At 41.7% G+C, this 5,798-nt stretch overlaps 1 long non-coding RNA gene across 1 annotated transcript; it reads left to right on the top strand.

The window, feature by feature from the left end:
* Window positions 1-1,086: 1,086 nt before the first annotated feature.
* LOC108447121 lies at window positions 1,087-5,792 on the top strand. Its single transcript, XR_001862517.1, has 4 exons — window positions 1,087-1,099; window positions 1,469-1,475; window positions 3,491-3,652; window positions 4,864-5,792. It is a non-coding gene; the product is annotated as an uncharacterized LOC108447121 (long non-coding RNA).
* Window positions 5,793-5,798: the final 6 nt, after the last annotated feature.

The following is a 5,798-nucleotide window of genomic DNA, read 5'->3' as shown; positions in this document are numbered from 1 at the left end:
CATTCCTGCAGTGCTGTGCTCAGCCATCCCTGGTGCAACGCGACTGCTGTGAGCCCACAGGCACATCAGGAGTTAGTGCTTGGGAAGCTGTGGGTGGAAGAGCTGTCCATTACGAATAGCTATCTCTGCCACAGGAGCATTGCATTTTGTGCTACTATTACTTTAGAATTGATCTACACAATTAATACAGTCTTCACGTAAGAAGGCAGATACACTAAAGATAGCTGAAGTATTTTTGTAGGTCACACATCCAGAGAAAGCATTTGGTTTGGGTTTTCTGAGATAGGGTCAGATGCACACACACTGTCTTAACCAAGCTCTTGTGCTGAGGAGTGCTAATACCTTCTTTTGTGGAAAAACACCTTCTTTTGTGGAAAAACCTGGTTCCCATGCATGCGACCCAGAGCCATGAGGAAGCATCTGAGCACAGAGAAGGGAAGGAAATGCGCAGCTTGTAAACGGATTTGAGTTAAAGAGCAACTTGAAAACACCCTCATTTGTGTTCACTGGTGTAAAAGCATTAAGAATATCTATCATAAGCAGCCTGCAGAAATTAGAAGAGCATCATCCATATAGCAATACCATACGATGTTGCTATTGGTAAACCACTGCTCTATCCACTACCTAGTTGTAGTAAAATCTTCTAATATAATCTGTGTTGGTAATAAATGCACAGCTTTTCACAATCAAGGATGCTCAGTGGAACTGTTTTAACATGTCACTTTTAGGAAAACAATACTAATCTCCTGTATGCTGCCCTCTGGGTTGAAAGGAAGCATTGTCAGCACAGCACATTCTTAAAGAGCTCTAAGGTTTTGCAGCTAAAACCTGAGATTTAACATTTCCCCATGGCACAGAACCTGATACTTCCTATAACCAACACATCCTGTCTCAGGAAGTTTGCATGTTGTGTTCACATAGTCTAAACTTAAAGTTCAGCTTGATCGCAACTTGGAAAGGAACTTCTATTTCATCTATCACAGAGGCACTGTTTTTGAAATGCAAACAACTCCAAAACTTTTGCAAGGTAGTTAAAGATGTATTTTTCAGTTAAAAAAGTGGCTTTGAGATTGCTGCAGTAATGGCAATAAAATAAGCAGTAAAATAAGAGAAGGTACTGGCAGCAGTACTGAAACAGTCTTGATCACTTCCAAACTAACTTTTATGCCTTATATGAATACTAAATGGTGCAGTATTAAAGTTTTAAAAGGCTTTTATAGTTTTCCCTGTCAGTAAAGGACTCATCTTGTACCTTTATTGAGGAAGAAGTGTTCAGTGCACTTCCTAACACATTGTGGTGCTTGCTGTGTGTTTTGTATCACCTTGCTTCACTTGAATGAGTTCAACCATTGTACTCCTTATCTAAGTGGAGAACAAAAAAAGATTGGCCAAGTATCAGCTGTATAGCCTTCAGGAACAGATTTGAACACTGACTTTGGTCTTGCACAGGGAGAGTCTGTCAAAGCAGGAAGTCTGTCTGTCCTGAGAGAGTCCGAGTTATAGGAAAAAGCTGATCTTTAGCCTTGTTGAGAGTTCAGGCTTATCACACCAGACAACTGCAGCTTTGTATATCACAGCTGTTTAAAGGGAGGATGGGTGTGGAAAAGAGCCCTTCACAGTGTTGATCTGGTACTGGCATCCCAACTGCTAGAGAAGCAGACTGGAGCTGACAATTTTCTGGCAGTCGGGGATGGCTAATCCCCAGTTATCTTATGATTTTCCAGGGTCCATATGCCTTTCTCTAGAGCAACAGCCACAGTATTAACTGCTAGCACTTAAAATTAAAGGAATAATTTCTGCTGAGTTGAGTTTTTTCCCTGATAAACATTTTTCTTATATTTTCCTTCAAAAATACAAGCATAATTAATCTAAAGATGAGGAAAAGCCAGATGACAGTGGACCTACATAAACAAATCTTAGCTTAAATTTTGTTTTGTCTTTGTAAAAACATCTTCCAGCACCCTTAACTATATGATGAAATGGAGGAAGGAAAGCATTCAAATACTGCTGAACAGAGTTGATGAGGCACATTGGGACTGTGTAAGAGTCTGGGGCCAGCAGCAGCCAGCTGTAATGTGTGGCTTCCCACTTTTTCGTGCTTCCTTGCTGCTGAGGCCAGGTGCCTGGATATCACAGTGCCACAGCAATGGTGGAAAGACATCTCCAGTACACATGTGCTGGGGAGAGGTCTGTTTCAAAGCACAGAAAACTAGCAGGATGCTGTCTGATAGAAATCCAGATGGTGGTGGTGTGGTATTGTGCATCTGCTTTGTTACTCAGTTGGCTGACAATGTATTTTTGGTTGATCTGTAACTGCCTAGCCAAAGCTACCCATTCCACTTTAGTTGAACTAACAACAAAGAAAAACTGTTTCTAGTAATGAAATCCCTTTCTGCTTGCTCAGTCTCATGGAGTCACTTCTGTACATGGGCTTCTGATATTGGATGCATTTTGGGTCAGCTCTGTGTGTGCAGGGACCTCCTTTATACTGATGTGGATAGACACAAGATTGGGGAAAGTGTTTGGTGCTGCAGCATGAAGTGCAGCTCTGGGGTGCAAAAGTAGCCAGATTCCCTCAAGCCAGGGTATAATGTGGATGTTCTAACTCTATTCACTTGTTCCTCTATGCGTCTTGAATTTAGATGTAAAGGAACTCCTTTAAAGACCAGAGCAGCCATTTCTAAAGCAGCCTAAACATGTAGTGAGTAAGGTACTGTTGAAGTGGCGTGTGCTTCCACTTATGTGCTGCCAGGTGTGGTGGAATCTGTTCCTTTGGTGATGGTGGGATCTGTTCGAGGAAGTCCTGAATTAGAGTATGGGTAACACCAGATAACATCAAAGTTTGCGCATGCTTCACAGCATCACCTCTCAGGGTGCTTTTATGTGCCCTGGAAACAAAAGCTCCCTCTCTGGCGAATTCAAGGGCATGAATTTGCTTTAAACAAGTTCCTGAGGACGGTGAGTTCAAGGGTTGCTTCAGGATACTGACTAGGTTGCTGCAAGAATTTACTCAGGGCAATCAGTTTTCATTCCCATTTTGTACAGTAAAAGTGAATACTAATGTTCACAGCTTGTAACCAAATTACTTCATGTACCTCTAGAAGGCTCCCAAGTGATCAGCAGATGATGGCCTGTTAGGGCAGGCTGAGTGTGGGGGTACTTGCCATCCTCAGTGCCTGCCCTACTGTCTCCTGGTGTGTCACTTGACGGGGAGCAGCTATGCCCTCAGACTGCTCTCGGTTGTGCTGTGGCTGCATCCCAGCCTGGGTGGAGCACACACTTTCTACCTAACATGCTTGCTGTTCTCCAAAATACTTGTCCTTACAAGCATGAAGGAAGCTGAAAATGGGCAAAGCACTGAATGGCTGCGTATGACATGCTGTCTGTGTTTGCTAGTGTTAGAAGTACATTTTCAAAGTTTCTGGAGGCTAGAGTTATGGATACCTAGAGTATGAGACACTTAATTTTCTATGTTATTATTTTACCCTAGTGGCTGTTGGAATATCAATGCTTAACAAGAGCTTGGAGAAGGATGATTCACAGCCAATCCTGATGATACTGCAGTCAAAGTTTGGATTACGAGTCATTCCTGAATGTGCTGAAGCCTACTTCAGGAACCTCTCAGAAGCCAAAAACATGAAAACTACAGAAGGTAAAACCTGCCTGAACAGGACAGTTCCACATGTCCATATCACTGAGGCAACCAGAAAGCTAGAACAAGAAGCTTACCTAAAATCACTGTAAATTGAGGAAGATAGCTGCTGGTTTAAAATCTTTTGAGAAATGTTATATTTTTCCAGGTGCTTTTTATATGACATTGAGCTGTTGTGCACATAATGCAGATCACAGTACATGCTGAGAAACAAGTCTAGTGATTTCCAGAGTCTAGCTGAGACTTTCTAGAATGTCAGACGTGCCTCTGGGTGAATTTAGGGCAGCTTCTCTGTGACTGTCAACAGACTAGTCCATTCTCTCAGAAAACCGTATTACCCTCTGATAATTTTTTTTCATATTAGCAGATTCAGAGATGCACACATCAGTCTTACAGATTACTGTCAAAGACCAAGCCAGTACCTGACAGTGTTCACAGCCCAGTTATGGTCCCTGTGCATTGCCAGAGCAACAGTTACCAGCAAAAGCTGGGGCTATAATCTGGTTTTAGCAAGATGATGGGGTGTTTTGTCATGTTAGAGCTGCAAAAGCTGGTCACAGCTAACAGCAGTCAAGGTTAATGGTTAAGGGACAGCTAACGGTTAAAAAAATATTACTGTCAAGGTAGTACCTGTTCTTACAGTAGATAGGCATCTTTCACTTTGCAACATGAGCATTTTGAGGGCCTTGCTAGCTTTATCTTGGGGCCTTTTGTCCATGAGGAAATGAGGTTTTTCCTGCCTGTCAGGATGCAGACTGGTTTACCAAAGCAATAAACAAGAAAATGATGTGGATATAGGAAATGTCCTGTGTGAGGTACGAGTTAGTAAGTCCAGCATTTGGGGAGAAGACAAGAAAAATATTTTTTATAAACACAGTCTGTTTCACTTATGAGTGATGATGTAAGACAGAGCATGCACTGTTTCAGGAGCACTAACTTGGCACATTAGGGTTTGCAGAGGCTAGCAGTGGATCTGTACCAACCTCATAGCTGTTTCACTAACCTTATAGCCATTTTGTTCTAGAGGAATGACCCTCATCCACCCAGCAGGGTATTTTGAAAATCCTTACTACAAAAAGGCGTAAGATACAGAGATTTTGCATGTCAAATGGCTTCACAGCAAGTACAGGGAGGGGAAATGAGTAGAGAGAGCTGTAATGTATCAGTGAAACAGGACAAAAATGTGTACTAATGGTATGAACTGCTTTTAGGGTCTAGCAAAAGTCCATGGATTAAAATTGTAATGAAAGCCATGTACGATTACTATTACAATGTGGAAACTGAGGAAGGTACCTGTGTTGCGCCCGAAGGAGTTCTACCAAAAATGTCATGGTTAACTGGTGAAGAAATCCAGGTAGGTGGCTAAAACATTTGCTTTTATTGCAAAAGCACCATAAACATTTGAGAGCACATGAGACATGGCAATCTCAAGAGGCTGTGGTGGGTGAAACTGAAGGTCACTTTATCAGTTATCTGCTTCTGACAAGGGCAGCAACTTAAGTCTAAGCAGACAGTAATAGCATAGCCTCCTGTCTAGTGTCTGGCAGTGATTTAGGGATTTCCTTACTGGAAGTTACAGCATTTCTTTTAATGACTATCAACAGACACCAGTGGAGGAAAGTCTGATTTCTTCCATATCCTTTTTTATTTTATAGGACTTTACATTGATGAATAACAAATAATTTTATTACGTATTTAGGAGCAAGTGGAACCACCATTTTCTGTTTAAATCTAATCCTCTGACAGCATTCTTGTATCTCCAGCTTCAAGAGGATGGGTGCGCTGTTTGAGCTCCCTTACTGTAGAGGTTTTGCACAAGTGTGAAATAGAACAAAGCAGATCACACAAGCCTCTGAGTAATTTGTTCTTCTATTATTTTGAGGCAGCTCATCGAAGTTACAGGCTTACTCCTCTACACAAACAGAAGTCAGTGTAAGTCCCTTTGAAATTCGTAATGCAGCAGTACTTGAGTGTGCTTCTCAGCAGAGAACTCACTGATTCAGTTAGTATTTCTAGATGTCTGAGTTGTACAAGACACTTGTAGGAAAGCAGAACCCTGCTAATGTATAAAAGAATACTCTCTTAAAACAGCATATTCACTTGAATAACTGAAGCTTGAAAGTAGCTCAGTTACCCTTCCTATATG

This window comes from Corvus brachyrhynchos, unplaced genomic scaffold, assembly GCF_000691975.1.
Source record: "Corvus brachyrhynchos isolate BGI_N302 unplaced genomic scaffold, ASM69197v1 scaffold341, whole genome shotgun sequence".
NCBI classification, from domain to species: domain Eukaryota; kingdom Metazoa; phylum Chordata; class Aves; order Passeriformes; family Corvidae; genus Corvus; species Corvus brachyrhynchos.
This window is presented reverse-complemented; position numbering and strand designations above follow the sequence as displayed.